The sequence below is a fragment of the Durio zibethinus genome, chromosome 4, assembly GCF_047325235.1.
Source record: "Durio zibethinus cultivar Kanyao isolate XHJ-2024 chromosome 4, ASM4732523v1, whole genome shotgun sequence".
Lineage (NCBI taxonomy): Eukaryota > Viridiplantae > Streptophyta > Magnoliopsida > Malvales > Malvaceae > Durio > Durio zibethinus.
The window spans coordinates 11732629-11743543 of record NC_143165.1 but is presented as its reverse complement, the minus strand read 5'-3'; the positions used below and the strand labels follow the sequence as shown (position 1 = coordinate 11743543).

The window sequence follows — 10915 nt, the reverse complement described above, 5'->3', positions numbered from 1 at the left end:
TATTACAAAATATTTGAATTATATATATAATGATTACTTAATGAAACACTCTAGTACACAAGAGGTTAGAAGCTAAAACTTCCTTAAAACAAAATATCAATGGCATTAGGTGAGAAAGCCTAAAATCACAAAAAATTTGTGGTTTTGAAGAAGTGTTTCCATCGTTTGCATGCTTTGGTCACGAGAAATTAGAAAAGCTTAGCTACCCTTTGGCCCATGTCTAAAGTTGCTTTTAATTAGGACAAGATTTAGTTTGTTGACAACGTCTCAAAATCCATAATTTTAAAGAGTTAATATATTATTTTTAACTATACGATACCTATAAAAAAATTAGGATTATGTATCCAAATTTTGTCTTGGTCAAACAACTTACGTGATTAATTAAAATATTGATATGATAAATACTAATCAATAAAAACGTGTCACATGATATAATATTATTTATTTATATTTGATCATATTAATTTATCGTTAATAGAATTGATGTATGAAACAAAATATTTTACAAAAACAAATTGTCAATGTTTAACCATAAATTATTTGTAAAAATCAAATCTTGAAAAGTCACATCGTACGATACGTAAATTACACGTTAACCCAATTTGAAAAGCATGTTAAGACAACGAACATTAAGAGACGATGAAATATACCAAATGAAATTAATAAAAATAAATGCCAGTGGGAGGTTCAATTTACTACATGGGCCCAAAAAATGAGAAAGAAAAAGAAATTGGAAGATGGTTTCTATTCTATATTGAATGCTGATTTAAGTCATCCAATTCTCATTGGTCTAAACTTTTTTCTACAGACCAATGACCGAAGACTGAAAAATGAATTTGGGTTAAATCAAGTTGGGAATTAGAGGAACAATCCTGGCAAGTTGCCTGCAAACCCTAATCAATTGGAAATAGAGACATTGGTTCGCCATAGCCAATTTTCTACCAATGTTTAAATCAGTAGATTTCATGTAATAAAGGATTTTCTTTGGCTTGTCAGTTGCCTAAAAAAAGCAATGGGCACCAATAGAAGGTTAAGCAGATTAGAGGAAAATCTCAGAGAAACCATGTACTAAAGTAAAGATAAGTGTTAAATACAATTTTACAATCTAAACTGATAGATGGTTGTTTACAAACTGAAATAGTAAAAATATTGATAAAAATATATATTTAAAATACATACAATAAATTAGAGATTTCAAAATGAATATATAGCTAAACATGACTGAACGAAATAAATTATATTGAGAGTTTGGGTTTGCAATAAATTTACTATTTCTTAATCCATTGTCGAACACAGTCACCAAATGGATAAAAATGGTTGTTGGCCAAAAAAAAAAAAAAGGAGTATAATTTAGTTTATTTATGTAATTACTTTTAAAATACCATGTTTAACAAGTTTAAAATTTATATGTCAACACCCATCATCACTTTTTTTTATTTTTAAATTGCAGCCTTATTTGTAAAAAAAATGACATATATAAAGATTGGTTGTAGTATTTATGCTTAGTAGTATTTTAGTAGCCAATTGTATTTCTTATTTTTATCTTATATATACATATATATAATTATCCTTTATTTTATTGAGATAATATTCAAATAAGCTTGACTTCAAATTTTATTTCAAAATGCAAAAAAAAATTTTAATTTTTTATTGCATGATATTAATCCTATAAAATTTTATTTTATTATAATTAGAACCTTGATGGTATAAAATATTTTTATTTAAGTTTTTTAATTGGATGATTTAATTTGTAAAAAATGTTTACTTAGATTCATTTGGATGAATTAAATGAAAAATATTTAAGATAATACTATTTTTAAGAATCTTTAACTTGGACATTATTCATCCAATTTTAAGATTTACTGAGTATAATTACAATAAAATAAAAATTTGTAGTCTTAATTTCATTTAATAAAAAATTGATGGCTTTATTGCATTTTGATATAAAGTTCGAGAGTTTATTTAGATATTAAACTTTATATATTTGTATATAACCCCTTTTTTTAATTTAGTGATCAAGGGTTATTGGGTTTTGTCTAGTACATTCCCTGTTTGAATCAATTCAAGCAAATATATCTATGTCGAGCTTAATGAATTTATGCGAAATAACTTTTTTACAGATTCCAAACAAATTCAAACCTAAATAATAAAAACTAAGGAAAAATAGTCGACTCTCTTTATTAGTTGAGTTTATTTGTATGTAAACCTTTGATAGGCTTTAAAGAAAGATATTTGATAGTTGGCATTCTCCCTCCATATATAAAAATATAAGCATTCAAAATAATGTTTAAAAAAATGAAAATCAAGGATTTTTTGTAGCTTTCTTACTGTCCATCTCTAAAAAACCCATTTTTTGTTGACAAAACAAGTTGTTTTTTAAAAACTATGTTTGATTATTTCAGCTTTCTAGAACATTAGTTGAGCAAGTTTGAAAGAAGTTTAGACAGGTGTTTGGCCGATCAGCTCATCAACAAGCTATCAAAAATCTTTATAATGTTTGGTATTTCAAAGATTCTATTTTTTATTTGTGATTTTTTATATTGTAATAAGATTGATTAGCTCAATCATGATGTAGCAATATTTTTATCTTTTATAAATAAATTTTTTATTTATTCAGTTTTTACAAAAAGTTGAATCCAAATCTTAAAATTGCTTCACCTAATTAAACTTTTAATTGAAAGAAAATTAATTTTTAAGCCATATATTACAGTCTTTAATCAATTAAGAGCTCAATTTAATGAAAATAAACATTTGATCATTATTATGCATATATGTATATGTTATTTGATCATTAGTACGAGTGACAATTTGAATCCTTTAGTAATATTTTGAACAACTTTTTGTAGAGTGAAAGTAGTTTTTGATTTTTTATATATTCCATTAAGAAAAATTCTATTTTCCCCTTTTATGCGTATCACTTGGTAAAATGAACAAAGGTATGGACAAATGGCAAGATATGGATCAAAATAGACGTACAAAGACAGACATATAGCTTGTTTTCGACAGTAATAAGTTCGAGAAATCTCTACTTGACTGTTAAAGTGGGACCTCACTCGCTGACTTGGGATTTAAATTAATTGGACGAAATTATCAAATATCTGTGGAAAATAATTGAAAATAATGCACACATTTCAAAGTATGTGCCGTGCAAATATCTATTCTTTTTGCACTTTCCCAGAAGTTGTTCCCTGGAATCCTATGACCATACAAACCGGCAGGCAACAGGCTCAATCCCTTTTAAAGTGCAGAGAATCATACCGGAAGGAACCAAGTTTTCGTTTTTGTCACATTTGAGAACCATACTTGAACTCCTACCGGAGAGATTCAATGATCTCAACACTTTTTCACAGTCATCTTTTCCTGCTTATACTTATAAGCATGATCCTTTGGATTCTTGCGACAGTTCAGGCTCAAGGGAATGTAAGTGTAGGTGATTTTCTATCTGCAAATGATAGAAACATGACTTGGCAATCACCATCAGGTGATTTTGCCTTTGGTTTTCATCCCATTCAAGGCGAAAAAGATCGGTTCGTTCTTGCAATATGGTATGCTAAGATCCCGGAAAGAACTATAGTATGGTATGCTAATAGAGAGAATCCAGCAACTGATAAAGATTCGATGGTTGAGCTCACCAGGACCGGACATCTTGTGCTTAAAGATCCTAAAGACAAAGAGTTGTGGAGGTCCCAAAGCCTCACAAATGATTCTCCAGTGTCGCATGCGGCCATGCTTGATACAGGGAATTTTGTGATAGCAAGCAACAACTCAGCCAACATATGGGAAAGCTTCAAATATCCAACTGATACCATCTTGCCGACTCAAGAATTGGATGTTGATGGATATCTTTTATCAGCTTTGGATGAAACACGTTACAATAAGGGGAAATATCAACTACGTTTCGATAAAGGATCTCTCATACTTAATCAAATAGATATGTTCACCAGAAAACCTTACAATAATTATTCAAGTTTTGAAACCGGTTCTCGGTTGATCTTCAACAAGTCAGGGCATATCCAAATCCAGAATTCAACTGGAAGTCCACGCATCCTTGCACCAGAAAATGCTGTTCCAAAACCAGACTCAAACTACTACAGGGCAACACTTGATTTTTATAGAGTTTTTACTCTCTATTCTTATCCAAGGAACCCCAGTGGTGGTGAAAGTTGGTCTGTCTTGTGGTTCAGGCCTAGGGACATCTGTCGTAGCTTTGTAGACAATACAGCTACACTCGGAAATGGCCCTTGTGGTTATAACAGTATTTGTGAACTTATCAATGATAGGAGGCCTAATTGCACATGTCCCCCAGGATTTTCTTTTTTGGATGAAAATAATCCATACATGGCTGCAAACAAGATTACACAAACTACCCAGCAGATTGCAATCCGGACGGATCCACCAATGGGGAAGATCGCTTTGAGTTCAAGCCAATCTCATTTGCTGATTTTCCTTTCAGTGACTATGGGATATTGAAACCTGCAACTGAGTTTGAATGTAGGCAATCTTGCCTTCTTGACTGTTCTTGTGCAGTTGCCATTTTACAGGATCCAACTGTAAGTCCAGATGGCAATGGAACCTGTTGGAAAAAGAAATTACCACTTTCAAATGGGCGGTTTGATAGAGATGTTATAGATAGAACAGCTCTCTTCAAGGTACCAAAGTCAAATGCCTCTAGGACAAACCAAGCCACTCCAAATCCAAGCAATGAAAATCAGAATCAAGTTATTTTGATCCTTTCAGTTCTCTTAGGCACCTCGGCCATATTCAACTTCTTTTTTTTAGTTGCAATTTCTCTGATCTTTTTCTGTTTATATCAAAGAAGACTTCGATACTTAGACGGTGTTCCTAGCAGAAGAGATTTGGAGACTCATCTGCGTTCTTTCACATACAAAGATCTCGAACAAGCCACAAACAGATTCAAAGAAGAACTAGGAAGGGGTGCTTTTGGTACGGTTTACAAAGGAGAATTGCCTTCAAGTTATGGAAATTATGTTGCAGTCAAGAAATTAGAAAAGTTTGCTCAAGAGGGTGAAAAGGAATTTAAAACAGAAGTGAAGGTCATTGGACAAACTCACCATAAGAATTTGGTGAGACTACTTGGCTATTGTGATGAAGGCGAAAATAGACTTCTGGTCTATGAGTTTATGCAAAATGGTTTATTGGCTAGCTTCCTTTTTGGAGTGCTAAGGCCAAGTTGGCAACGAAGACTGCAAATTGCATCAGGGATTGCAAAAGGCCTCACATACTTGCATGAAGAATGCAACACACAAATCATCCACTGTGACATAAAGCCACAAAATATACTATTGGATGATTCTTTTACCGCCAAAATATCAGATTTTGGGTTGTCAAAGCTTCTGATCAACAACACTCGTACGCTGACCGGCATAAGAGGGACTAAAGGCTATGTGGCGCCAGAGTGGTTCAGAAACACCCCAGTCACAGTGAAGGTAGATGTTTACAGTTTTGGAGTCATGCTATTAGAGATCATATGTTGCAGAAGATGTGTTGAAGTTGAGAAGGAGGACGCAACAATATTAACAGAATGGGCATTCGAATGCTACAGAGAAGGCATAGTTGAAAAGCTGGTGGAACATGATGAAGAGGCTAGAAGCGATGTGGGGAAATTGGAGATGTTATTAAAAGTGGCAATTTGGTGTGTACAAGAAAATCCATTGATGAGGCCATCCATGAGGACTGTTACAATGATGCTCGATGGTGCTGTCCAGGTTCCTACTCCACCATGCCCTTTCCTTGTCGATCCAATGATCTAGTCGATTATCCTCTTTATCTTTGAAGTTGATCCTATAAATAAAACTCGCAATTTAAATAGTTCCAGTTTTCAATAATTTGTGTCAGAACAAGAAAAATTGAGAGGAAATCATCCTAGCATAGATTGCCTTACTGCTAATAAATGAAACGCAGCTCTTTTGAAACATTAAACTTTAGTAGCAATTAACCGAATTTACATTCTTATTCAAACGAAATTAGCCTAGTTGGTAATACAAAGATCCCGAGTATTTAATTTAATGATTGACATAATTAATAAAAAAATTATAAATACTCAAATTTAAATTCTAAACTTAATAAATATCACTTCTTAAAAATAATTATATGAATTAATTAAATTAATCTTGGGATTCATTGACATAATCTTTTTATTCAAAAAACAATGTTCAATTTCTTTTCTTCGAATTAAAAAAAAAAAAGCTTTACAATACTAAAATTATTGACATAATTAACAAAAAAATTATAAATACTAAATTTTAAACTTCAGATCTAATAAATGTCATTTCTTAAAAGTAATTATATGAATTAATTAAATTAATCTCGAGATTCATTGACATAATCTTTTTATTCAAAAAACAATGTTCAATCTCTTTTCCTTGAATTAAAAAAAAAATAAAAAAGCTTTACAATTTACAAAATAGGTTGGAGTGGCAATCAAAGAGTAGAACCGTCAATGACTATTTTTGAATGAGAAATGCAACAACTTATGGTCTTTTGGCCAAAGGCAATTAAACCAAATTAAGTGGCATAAAACTATTTATAACAACCTAATAAATAATTCTTTAAAGAAGTTAAATTAATTAATCATTTAGGTTTGCCCTGATAAACATGATTATCAATTATCAATACAATTTTAGGTTAATGAATTTTTTGACTCACCAACAAAATTAGTTCATTTCATAGGTTGGGTGGTTTGATGTGATCATATTGACCATTAGAAGAAAATAAAATGAAAATGTAAGAATTGTTGAAACTTGGTTAATTCAGTTACAAATAGGAGTGGGAGTTAAAAAAAGTTTGATAATCAAAGTTTTCTTGCTCATTAATTTTATAGGATTTTAATTCTTCATGAATCATCAAATTATTCAATAATTTTGTAATCATTGAGTCATTTTAAAATTGAAAGTCCAAATTTCGAATTCTAATCGTAATTTAAAAAACTTAAAATATATATAAGCTCATTGCATATATTCATCAATCTACTTGGAATACTGTTGCTTTTACATTATTTGCTTGATCTTTGACTTGAGATCACAAATATTGTTAGTATTTCATGCTGATTTGGTAAAAAGGAAAAAATTAATTAAAAAAAACTCCTTTAGAGTTATTCTATAAATGATGAGCCAAGGATATAATTTCTTCTAAGGAGTTTTCATTCTTTATTGGTGGCTTATTAATTAAGATAAAATCCTCCTTAAATCTTGATAACTTCCCACCACATAAATGCCTGGTTTTGGTTGGTCAGGTCCTAATCTATGACATGAAAGTCTTTTTATTATCTACAAATCATGGAACCATCACTTAGTGGTCCTGTGTCCCTATAAAAAAACAATAATAAAAAAAAATTGAAAGGCAACTCTCTTGGTACCACTTTGGGCTTAGCCCATGAACTTCACTTTCCAAAAATTGTAGAAAACAAAAACCAAATTTGAGTTAGAAAACAAAAACATTATCCAAAGAGAAGAAAGATCTTGTAATTTTATTAAACCCGATAAGGTAACATGATACTGAAAAAAGGCATATTATTTGTGATGATTGTAGTATAATTAGTTAATTATAATTTAAAATTATTTGTAATTTATTAAAATTTTATATGGAATTCATATTTATAAGTGTGATTCTTACATAAATTTTTATTTTAATTGGATAATTATAGCATTATAATAAAAAAAAATTGTAAGTGATATACTCCAATAAAAAAAGACACGTAAATATTATAGTTTAAAATTTTTGAAATAAATCATATATAAATTTAATAAAAACAAATATATATTTCATATTTGATATGTTAACATAAAATATAAAATGATAATTTTTATATTTTATACATGTTTGATATATAATAAATATGATATAAATACATAAATTATAGCTTTCATATTTTTCTTATTTAGGAATAAATATAAACCTTCAGTATTAGAATCTTGTTTCTAAAATTTTTATCATTCTAAAAAAATTCAAATGGATATTCATATGTAGGAACTTTCATAAAATTAACTCTTTTATTTTCTTTTAATTTCATGATTAAGACAATTTTCATTATTTTCAAACTTAGAGAGCCTTTGTCATTATTCATTAATTTCTTGATAATTTCTAGTTATTTTTATTTTTATTATTATTTTTTGTTACTAATTATTTTGTCATATTATATCTTATTCCTTTTATTTTTTTCAATTTTCTATCATTTTGGCTAAATTTCAGAAAAAAATATTCTCTAAAAAATTACAAATTCGTAATTCATCTAGAATTTATCATTGATTTTCATCTACATTTATCCTTTAAAAAATCCAAAAATGTTAGCTTTCAATTATTTGGTTATCTAATTTTTATTATTATTATATTATATTGAAATATGTTAAATTTTTTATCATTTTGAAAACAATTAAAAATGTTTTTTTCACCTAAAAATGTCTAAGAAAACCAATAATTCTTGATTTCTTAAAATTTCACTATGAGATAATTATTATAAATTTTATTTAAATTATTTTATTAATTTTTATTTAAAATTAAATCTTTATTTAAATTATCCACCATTCTATAATAATTTAAACATAAGATCCTAATTTAAAAAGTTCTAGAAAATCATTCATTTTTAATTTCTTAAAATTTCATCATTGAAATCCTACTTACAAATAATATCATTCTCATAATAATTTTTTAAAAAAATGTATTAAGATAAAATAAGCTAACGAACAAATAGCTAAGGACATAAAACAAAATAAAATCAAACTAAACTAAAATTTAGAAATTATTCCTAATTTGAAGTTGGGTTTGAATCCAAATAAATAAAAGGAAGCCAAAGTCTAGCACACCAAAACTTCATCCTACAGGTCGTTGGAATAAATAAAATCAAATGAATATTAACATTGAATATGATCATATAATATTTAAATAAATATTTTTTATACAAATATTCATATAAAAAAAGATTAAAAAAATTAACTTTAATTTCATGATTTTAAACTTTAGAAAGGGCACATAATTATTTTCTTAAAAAATATTAAAATATTTATGGACTTTAGTTTGAAAAAATAAAATATAAAAAATAAGTTACGATAAAAATAAAAAAAATTAATTTCTAAAGGTTATTTTGTCAATTAATTTATTTTTATTAGATTAAAAATAGTTAAATAACAAAAGAAAAATTAAAAATTATAACACATGATTTACATTTACGTACCAACCGAAATAAGTAAATTTACCAAAATTTATCGAAATCAATCAAAACCAACACAAACAACCGATATTACATAGCACTAAATTTGGTACGAAAAATTATTTTTAAATATATCATATTTTAATATAACTGAAGCGTATCGCTAACATTGAAATGAAATTATCAACTATGCTAGAAAGTTCTAGGTCATCTTTCCTTGATCTATCATTTCATCATTTAGATTTCCCAATATCCTTCTATAAATTGCAAAACCCAAAATGCAAATGAAACATTCTTTAAAATTAAAATAAATATAAAATATTTTTAAAATTATTTAAAAAATTAAAAATATAAAATATTTTTAGAAATTATAAAAATTAAAAAATTATGAAAACTTTAAAAAATAAAATTTTTAATAAAAATAAATTATCTTAAAATTAAAAAAAGTCACAAAAACTTAAAAATTTTTTATAATAAAAAAATCTAAATTCTTTTTACAAATCTAAAAACTAATTAAAAATTCTTTAAAATCCTAAAAAATTATGAAAACATTAAAAAAAATCTGAACATTCAAAAAAATTTAGAGAAAAAATTTTAAAATGAAAATAAAAAATAAAAATTTAATATTTTAATAAAGAAGCCAAAAAAAATAAAAACATCCAAAAATAATTATAAAATATATAAAAATTTAAATTGTAAGATTCAAAAAAAAAAAAAGAAAAATTTTCATAATTTTCATAATTTTTTTTGCAATTTTTATATAGTTTTTATTTTCAATGTTTTAAAGTTTTTTTGAAAAATCTACACTGCTACCTTAACATAAAAAAATTAAAATATAATCACATAGAAAAACTATTAAAAATTAAAAGAAATCTGCTTAACAAAACATAAATTTGTTAGTAATATAAACGAATATAACAAGATAAAATATATAGATTTTACAGTTTAATTATGACATAAAAATTGTGGAAAGAAAAAAAAAGAAAAAAAAATCAGTAAATAGATTAAGAGAAAAACATGGAATAACAAAAAGAATCAAAATCTTATTGAAACATTGAAACTTGAGTATCACTTTCCATTGTCAATGAATTCATATATTACCAAAAATTTACAAGTCTTGTAAAAAAATCAAATACAATGAAAATATAGAAGAAGAAGCAAATTTTATGTCAACTTGATTCCCTAAAAATAAAATATCAATTCATACCTTCAAAATAAAATAAAAAATTATGATATAATTGATAAATCAACCTTTTTATTCTCATTGCAACAATTTATTTATCACTTAAAGAAGAAGTTCAAAAGCCATAAGTAAAAATGAGTTTTAAACATGTCTCAAATGCCAAACAAATATATTTAAATAACAAAAACATTAATCACGGATCATATAAAAAATGAAAAATTATAAATATGCAGACATGAAGAGGATGCATACAAATGTCATGATCAGTAACATGCTATACACAAAAAATCTTTAAAAAAATAAAATATATAAAAAATGAAAGAATTTATATAATCTAAAAAATCAAAATCAAAAGTCATAAATAAACAATATAAAAAACAATATTCATGCCTACAATTTAACTAAAAAATAAGAAAATAAATTAGAGATAAGAAAATAACATGACAAAAATATGGAAAAAAGCATATATACATTTTCATCAATCAATATCATTTTTTTACTAACATGTTGCTTAGTCTTAAAATTATAAATATCTCACAATTGGCAAACACAAATTATGAATCCATTCA

At 26.7% G+C, this 10915-nt stretch overlaps 1 pseudogene; it reads left to right on the top strand.

Annotated features, from left to right (window-relative positions):
* Positions 1-3040: 3040 nt before the first annotated feature.
* On the top strand, positions 3041-5916 carry LOC111288116 (G-type lectin S-receptor-like serine/threonine-protein kinase LECRK3; annotated as a pseudogene).
* The last annotated feature ends 4999 nt before the right edge of the window (positions 5917-10915 follow it).